Genomic DNA, 9548 nt, shown 5'->3' on the forward strand with positions numbered 1-9548 from the left:
GCCGTGAACAAGAAACGTACACATTCCACACGGATGAGCCGTGAACAAGAAACGTACACATTCCACACGGATGAGCCGTGAACAAGAAACGTACACATTCACACGGATGAGCCGTGAACAAGAAACGTACACATTCCACACGGATGAGCCGTGAACAAGAAACGTACACATTCCACACGGATGAGCCGTGAACAAGAAACGTACACATTCCACACGGATGAGCCGTGAACAAGAAACGTACACATTCCACGCGGATGAGCCGTGAACAAGAAACGTACAAATTCCACACGGATTAGCTTGGAATAGAATTTGAAAGGGTTCGCTCTGTTATAGATATCAGTATGTAGGCCCTTTTAGACATGGAGGGGGGGGGGGTCAGGGTCAAAGACCTCTTTCTTCCTCGTGCACTTGATTAATAACTGTTCAATATTTATTTAATTACTACGAGAGGGTCAGAGTTTATCTAGTTCACGCTTTCACTCTGACCCCTTCTAGGGTCATGTTCATGTATGTAATTATATTAATATTGATGTGTTAATACACTTTCACTGTATTCGACTGTGTTAAAGTTCACACTACACGAACAGTTCCAGTTGTATTGTTCACATTTTTCAATAATTTTAAATTTCGGCAAGAGCATTCACATGTAAAAACCCTTTTTAATTATTTCACAGTAAATTAAAATTATTGATGGTATCTATGTCTAGTTTTAGGTGGCCTTAATTTATTTGTATTTCTTATATAGATGCTAACAGGGAAGAGGTACTTAGGACTATTTTTATCATGTATGCAGAAACGGTCGAAATTTCGCGAAATAATTAGTGAACTATGTAGGAGTCTATCAGTTAGTGTTTCTGTATTTGCGTAATTGTGTATAAATGCTGAGGAAGTTGATCTAGGTAGTCTGTATGCTGTTGTAAGTTGATCTAGGTACTCTGTACGATGTTGTAAGTTGATCTAGGTACTCTGTACGATGTTGTAAGTTGATCTAGGTAGTCTGTATGCTGTTGTAAGTTGATCTAGGTACTCTGTACGATGTTGTAAGTTGATCTAGGTACTCTGTACGATGTTGTAAGTTGATCTAGGTACTCTGTACGATGTTGTAAGTTGATCTAGGTACTCTGTACGATGTTGTAAGTTGATCTAGGTACTCTGTACGATGTTGTAAGTTGATCTAGGTACTCTGTACGATGTTGTAAGTTGATCTAGATACTCTGTATGCTGTTGTAAGTTGATCTGGGTACTCTGTATGTTATAAGTTGATCTGGGTATTCTGTACGCTGTTGTAAGTTGATCTGCGTACTCTGTACGCTGTTGTAAGTTGATCTAGGTACTCTGTACGCTGTTGTAAGTTGATCTAGGTACTCTGTACGCTGTTGTAAGTTGATCTAGGTACTCTGTACGCTGTTGTAAGTTGATCTAGGTACGTTGTATGCTGTTATAACTAGTTTGTTCTGTAATGTTTGTAATTTTGTTTTAATTAGTGTTGATGTTATATTTATCCAAGTTGGTGCTGCATATTCTATTACTGGTCGTGTGTACGTTTTGTATATTTGTACTATGTTTTCACCTGTTAGACCCCTTGCATAGTTTGTACGCTGCCAAACTTTGGTTTTTAAAATGTTTACATGTTCAATTCATGTTAATTTTGTGTCATAAGTTAAAACTAAGAATCTGGCTGATGTTTTTGTCTAGAGAAGTGTTCCGTTCATATACAGTTGTGGAGGTTTTTTTTATGCTTGGTTAATTTTGCGATAACGACTAGTTGTGTCTTGGGTACATAGATTTTAATTCGATATTTTTGGCAGTATTCTGAGGTTGGATATTTATGGCTACGATAGACGGGGTGGGACCGCTTTTCCAAACTGATACATCATCTGGGAAGTGCGATGAATACCCATGGTTTGGATCATTTAGAGGCATGTTGTTAACGTGCGTGATGAACAGTACAGGGCTAAGTTCTCCTCCTTGTGGGACGCATGCCTCAGGAATAAAAGATTCCTTCTACATTTATTTTACATGTTCTATTTTTCCAGAAAGTTGGATAGCCAGCGAATAATACCACGCGGTAGTTACATTTCTGACGTACGGAACCTCGGACCATTCAGTGTCGGATTCCTTTTTTTCGATATCGTGAAAACATGCGACAGTGCATTGTTCTTTGTTAAAGCTGTCTATATATTGATCCTGTGAGTCTAACTAGACGATCAGTTATCTGTCTGTACTTTCCGAGTCCGTTTTGTACCTCGGGAAATTTTGAATTTATTTACTGATTATTCTTTCTAGTATTTTTCACATTGGGCTGGTCAGACTGATTGGGCGGTAACTATTTGGTTTATCGGTCAGACTGATTGGGCGGTAACTATTTGGTTTATTGGTCAGACTGATTGGGCGGTAACTATTTGGTTTATTGGTCAGACTGATTGGGCGGTAACTATTTGGTTTATTGGTCAGATTGATTGGGCGGTAACTATTTGGTTTATTGGTCAGACTGATTGGGCGGTAACTATTTGGTTTATTGGTCAGACTGATTGGGCGGTAACTATTTGGTTTATTGGTCAGACTGATTGGGCGGTAACTATTTGGTTTATTGGTCAGACTGATTGGGCGGTAACTATTTGGTTTATTGGCTGGCTTCCTCTCTCTTTATGGAACATTAAATGTTTGCTTGCTTCCAAGAAACTTGAATTTATCCGGATTTTAGTGATAGATTAAAATGTGATGTGAGATGTTCAAACAATTTCCTAGTGCCTTTTGCAAGGAAGACGGCTTGTATGCCATCTTTTCTTGGAGTTTTGTTATTTTTATTGCCTGTTGAACTTCTGTTATTGTTATTTCCTTAGTCATATTTTCTGTTGTATTGTAGTTATTTATTTCGTCTTTTGTTGTTTTTATGATATTTATATTTATTGGGAAAAGTGATTTCTACATTTGACTTACTTTGTTATAGAAGTGAGTATTCATGTATGGTTCGTGATGTGTTTTAAAGGTGTTCTGTAGTTGTTCTTTGAATGCCTCTGCTTTATCTTTGTTTGTGTGCGCTACTATATTACTGATTTCCAGTGTTGGATATTTACGTGTTGCTTTCTCTCCGTTTGTGAATAGTTTTAGATGGATCCATGTTTGATGGACGGGGATTCGAACCCACGACCCGCTGATTACGAGTCGAGCGCCCTAACCATCTGGCCCTGCCAGGCCTATGAAAAATGCAGCAATTAAAAAAAGTGAAATATCGTAAAGCATAAATACTGATAGATGGCGCTACTCAAACCAACAGCTTGTTTGCTGTTAAACACAAAGCTACAAAATGGGTTGTTTGTGGTCTGCAATCCGTGGGTATTGAAACCAGATCTTTAACATTATAAGCCTTCAGCTTTACTGCTGAACCACCAGAAGGAGCAAGCTAACAGAGATAGAGCTGGTAAGCATATATAAAAAAAAGTTTTACTTCGAGCAGAAGTCTAATATTTATTTATGGTAAACAGATATAGGCAGTCAACACGTTTCATTCACTGGAATAAGAGCCATAACAACGTACCATACACAAAATGTTCTATATTATAATGATTAGTTACCACATTTATAAAATACATATACAAATCACCATTACGGTGGTTAAGGTACTCGATTCACAACCTGCGGGTCGTGGGATCGAAACCCGTCCCCGAACACGATCGCCTTTTCAGCCGTGGGGACGTGATAATGTGACTTTAATCTCATTACTCGTTAGTAAAGAGTAGCCTAAGAGTTACCAGTAGGTGGGGTTGACTTAGCTGTCTTCCCTGTAGTCTATCAGTTTAGAAATAGGGACGGCTAGCGCAAATAGCCCTCGAGTAGTTTTAGGCGAAAATAAAAACAAACAAACCATTATGGTGGAGGTAATCTTATATTTTTTTCAAAATATTTGTTATTATAACGACACCTATTTTTAAATTTTCATATTCGAACAATATCTCGCTATTTTTATTTTACATATTAAATATTTTATCGGCTTTTCCGTTTCATATTCCTTTGAAATATCGACCTTTCACTAATTTCGCAGGTGCCTGAACAATGGTTATGACGTCACTAAACTGGTACAACATATGTCCGAGTACTGAGTATACAGACAAAGGAACTTTTACAATAGATACCGTTACAAAACAGAGGCCCTCTCTGTACTCAGCTGAAATCCCGAGAGTTTATTTACACTGAAACTCAATTTCAATATTCTCAGTGGGCTGAGCACAGATAACCCAATATGTAGCTTAATAACGGACAAAACAGGGGTGTTAATTTTTATTTATTTTATTCAGATGTGCGTGTTTTTTCTATCTATTCATTTATTTATCATTAGTAGTTAATGTGTTTCGTTGGCTATTTATATAAAAAAAAAATCCTACGCTTAAATAGTTTCTAGAGATTTTAAATTTTTATAGGCACTGCATACAGATGAAAACACAGTTTTTACACAAAGTGTAAAAATAAATTGGCTATTATCACCCCAATGAGAGCGTGAGTGGTAGGATCTAGCCAGTAATCCAAACACCCTGAGAACTGGGATAAAAGATGTCATAAAATCCACGCTAAATCGGTCAGAATAAGTTAAATCCGTTTTCAGATATTCCGAGAAAGGTAAAAACCAGCTGCGTTTTCAAATCGTTTGGTTGATTGTTTCAGAATGGAAAGCTGTAATTAAGTTATTGTAGTACCAGTTTAATGGCAACACTATTGAAGAGGGCGCTGGGAATTTTTCAAGACACCTGGTGGTAATTGAACACGCGTGAAATACAAATTCAAACAATGACGCGGACTCGCGTTTTTCATACATATTCCATCAACCTCACGGGAAATTTAGGTCGCCACTGTTACTTTTATTGTCACGGCCTTAAGCTGGGAAATTCCAAACATAAAACGAAGGACTTCAAAAGGGTAACAGTAGCAGTAGGGTTGACCTAGTGACCTTATTTTTGGTTATACATACACACAAAGCTGCATGATGCCACCCTACTAACACCTCCCCTCCCACTCGTGCATTAACTAAACACCAAAATATGTTTAGCTGATCTTTGTAGTAAGTTTTATTTGGCATTGTTTTGAAAACAGAGGTTAACAATAGAATTCATCATAATATAATGTTGAACAATAAAACTCAGAATATTATAGTGTTGGGACAAAGGGTTTACAATTAAAATGTAATGTTGAACACCGTAGTCAACACTAAAATACAGCCCGATGTCAAGTTAAACAATAAAACCCTTGTCAACATATCACGTAATATTCACGGGTAATTAACATTCATTTGAGCTGTAACCATGATGACATGTATAATTAAAGTATCAACAAAACACTGTTTACACCAACTGACATAATGTAGTTCATTCCACACGAACTACACAGTGAGAACTACGAACACGTAAAGATATTACAAGTCAGATACGAGAATGGAGCGCTGTGGGTATAAACACCTGTTAACCAAGACAACGCAAGCAATAAAAATGATCTGTCTTCCAAGAAATAACCAAAATTGAAAATTGCGAAATACAATTATATGCATAACTCCCTCGACTATGTGACACAAGGTATGTGTCACTATAGGAAACCAACATGTCAAATTATGAAGTATTTTGGTACTAGGATCATTATTTTATGTTTTTAGTCTTCAAATTTAACAAAATTTCATACTTTATTAAACTTATCGCATTTATTTAATTTTTGCAAAACAACAAATAGAACAAAAACTTCAGAAACATTTCTAACTATGTTATTTAATGAATACATTCTGCATTTCTTTCTAAACTCGTAAAAGGATGTGTCTGACCTCACAGATAGCTAAGCCTAATAAGTCTTTCTAAACCCTAAAAGGATGCATGTGTCTGACCTCATAGTTAGCTAAGCCTAATAAGTCTTTCCAAACCCTGAAAGGATGTGTCTGACCTCATAATTTGTTAAGCCTAATGAGATTTTACAGTGACAATAATAATATAAAAAGTAATTACAAGTTTCAGTACGCATCAGGTTTTAGTTAACTAACAAACGAGTAAGAGTAAGTCATTTTAATAAGTGCGTCATGAAAACAGGTTTTTATTGCAGTCTGAGAAACTTGGCACGAATCTGTTTTTGCTCGGACTAGAAAGGTACCGTAAAATTTCCCTTAGAGGAATATTCCTAACAGGACTGCATTATAAATATGATTGCCTCTAGTAATAATAACAGTATTATTCATTTAAAAAAATTGAGTATTGATGTATAAATACAACAAATAATATTTTAATGTTACATATCTTTTCTACTTTTGACATTGATATTATTAAGTTACATTCACAAGGAACAATGGATATTCTCTAATGAATGTTATATCTGATATCAAAAAAGAAAAACATCAAATAACCTACAATCTGTCGTATCATTAGATACCTATAAGTTGAACATCTATTATTACTTGAATATTTTAATACTATTTTAAAGAAACATTATTTGCGTGATTCTAATAGAACTGGAAGGCTTAATTAGAATGAGAGGCAATCACAACGCGGTCCTCTTAGGGATATTTCTATAAGGAAAATATCACGGTACCACTCTCGTCCGTTCTGTTATTTTTTAAACTAATGTACCTTTTAAACATGTACTCTGTGGAGGTACTATTAATTCCCATAACTCACAAACGATATATCTGTTTCTTGTCAGTTAAACAAAATAAAGCACTCGGGAGGTCAACGAACCAATCAAGCTGCCTGGAAAAGCTTCTCCTTACAACCTATGGTTGGTCATCTTAGCGTTACGCGCTGAAACGACTAAGTCGAACACCGTAACCAGTTCGAAACAGATACATTACACGTACTTAGACGAAAGCGACAATAACAATGCTAGCAGGCTTAGCAACTCAAGTTGTTCTTCAGGTTTACTTCCACGCGGCTGATGCCTTCCGGCAGCACTTGTGATCTGACCTAGATTTCTTGGACTTTTTCTTGGGCTTGCAACAAGGCTGTTAACACTAAGAAAGCGATTATGGACTTTTCCTTTATTTCGATGTTTCAACATTTCTAGGTAGATTCACTTCAAGCTTACGTTAGAGGAATAAGTTAGTAATTAACCCTAAAACTGAAAGAACAGCCGATGGGTTCCATATGGAACCTACTTGTTTTTGTTGTTTTGTTTTATACACATTTTTCTAAACTATTCACGCACAATAATGGCTGGAGACGGCTTGAATGGGTAATGAAGAAAAACTTTAATATAACTGCAAATGTACAACGTTTCGACAAGGTTTTGTCATCATCAGGTACCTCCAGCCATTATTAGTCTCAAAGTGGGTTCCTCGTCATCGAATTATTCACGCACAAGTTTTTCGTGGAACCATGATATTATTAGTTAGACTCTCACGGTCAACATTGTAATTAATACCAAACATTATTGCTGACGTCCCCTATGATCAATTTCATCCACGTTTTATGTCGAGTTCTTTACATTGGCTGTTGTGGCAGAAAAAATATAAAATCATTCAATAGGATGCAATTTGTGGATCCAACCGGTATAAAAAAAAGTCAGTAATTAGAGCGTTAAGTTTTATGAATACATTTATTTAATAATAATAATAATAATAATAAAAAAGTCTGACAAACGACGCACTGCTCCTATTGTCTTAAACTGAAAGTCTGTTTAAGTAGTTGTATTTACACCATATACACAATAGGAATTACTAGCTACAACGTTTAGGAAAAGCTTTATGAACTGCGTACAAATTCAAGCTAACAAAATTCGCGATAAGAAATTAAACTATACTGTTGGTACAATTAGTATTACAGGTTGGAAATCAACAGAGCCTCTCTATTACATTCCAAGACTTGACTGACTGATATTATACTGCGTGGAGTATGGGTGTTTATAGAAAATATTTTGAAAGATCTGGGAAATCAAAAACCACCTACCTTACCCATAGTTTTGCTGATGTACTTTGTTCTATTTAGACGCGCGTCACGACTGGTTGGGCCGTCTAAACAAACATGGAAAAACGAATACTTTGTATGCTGCCGGCCCCTATACGATGCTCGCTTTTCGTCCGCCGATATTCTCGTACAAAACTGGCACAATAATATTCGTTTCTTTTTTAATTGTGGCTAAAGACCGGCGTTGCTACACTAACGACACTACACGAAGCACAGACAAAACTCAACGACGTATGGCATTACTCCCGAAACACACGACAAAGCGCTACTAAATGTATTCCCAACTGAATATCACTCTGTACTGCTCAACATCCCCCCTAGCGGATAGTCCGTGACCCAACTCACTTCATGCACAAGAGAGACTGATACCTAGGGACAATAACTAGCCAAGCAAGAAGTCAGCGCCACCTGACGGGAAAGCATTTCGAGGCAAGTTCATGCAGGTTCTGTTCCTGTAGTATGGTTTAGACGTTAGCAACGCAACTGGTAGTTGTTGTTTTTTAAATAATATTACACAAATAACTCGGTATTTTTCCCTTATACCCCCGCAAATAGTAGGTTTTTAATATACGAAAATAATGCCCATTAATATATTTTTAGAAATTTATTATGGACATTTACTATATGAATAAAATGTTTATTTATATATATAAGTTATTAAAGTTGCGGGGTATAAACGGAAAAAGTACCATAACTCGTTTTTTACGTGGATGTTAACGATTATTTCGTTTAGCAGTGAATGACCTGGAATGTAGGTGGCATTTTCACGAAGGGTAAACTTTTTGATAGCAGGGATTATCATTCACGCCACCTACATTGTAAGTAATATAATATTTATTTACAAAAGTGTGGGGGAAACAATCCCTTGAAAGAATCTTTTACTTAATCCCCATATAATACTCATCATAAACTGTGTGCGCAGTAATAATGGCAGAGGTAATAATGTCGCAGTAAAAATGACAGAATAATGCCTTAGTAAAATGGCGGAAGTAATAATGTGTCAGTAAAAATGACACTAATAATGTCAGGGTAAAATGGCAAAGCTAATAACTTACCGGAATAGGGGCCGAAGGCCGCCTGGAGGGGTCACCTGTTTTAACCACTCGCACCACTATAGAGTAGTGTGTGGTCTGTCAGTCAGTCAGTCAGTAGACATTAAAATAACGTTACATAAGGCTTGCTTAACATTGCAAATTCTACTGTCGTGACGTCAGTAAAACATGCGCATGCCATGAATCACGAGAAGCATTATACACACTGTAGGCTACAACACAGCATGACATATGAACTTCAGAAGCAAGAAATAAAAATATTTGCTACTCTTAATTTTGGTATTATTTACACTTGAAACAGAACACTTTCGGGGACCCTGTGCAAGTACATCTAGTAATGGTAGAGGTAATAATGTCACTGTAAAAATGGTAGAGATAATAATGTCACTGTAAAAATGGTAGAGATAATAATGTCACTGTAAAAATGGTAGAGATAATAATGTCACTGTAAAAATGGTAGAGGTGATAATGTCACTGTAAAAATGGCAGAGGTGATAATGTCACTGTAAAAATGGCAGAGGTGATAATGTCACTGTAAAAATGGCAGAGGTGATAATGTCACTGTAAAAAT

General features: G+C 36.4%; 1 protein-coding gene across 3 annotated transcripts in view; it reads right to left on the reverse strand.

The window, feature by feature from the left end:
• The window catches only part of LOC106463710, a 108579-nt gene that overhangs the window by 60975 nt on the left and 38056 nt on the right, over positions 1–9548 (reverse strand). The window contains exon 1 of one of the 3 annotated variants that reach the window (XM_022391292.1): positions 7913–8428. The exons of 1 other annotated variant lie outside the window; for it this stretch is intronic. The gene's annotated coding sequence lies outside the window, so the exon portion shown is untranslated. Of the gene's footprint in view, positions 1–7907; positions 8429–9548 lie in introns of those variants that run through there. One more of the 3 variants, XM_013923770.2, reaches the window with a different exon arrangement.

The sequence above is a fragment of the Limulus polyphemus genome, unplaced genomic scaffold (genome assembly GCF_000517525.1).
Source record: "Limulus polyphemus unplaced genomic scaffold, Limulus_polyphemus-2.1.2 Scaffold1466, whole genome shotgun sequence".
Taxonomy (NCBI): domain Eukaryota; kingdom Metazoa; phylum Arthropoda; class Merostomata; order Xiphosura; family Limulidae; genus Limulus; species Limulus polyphemus.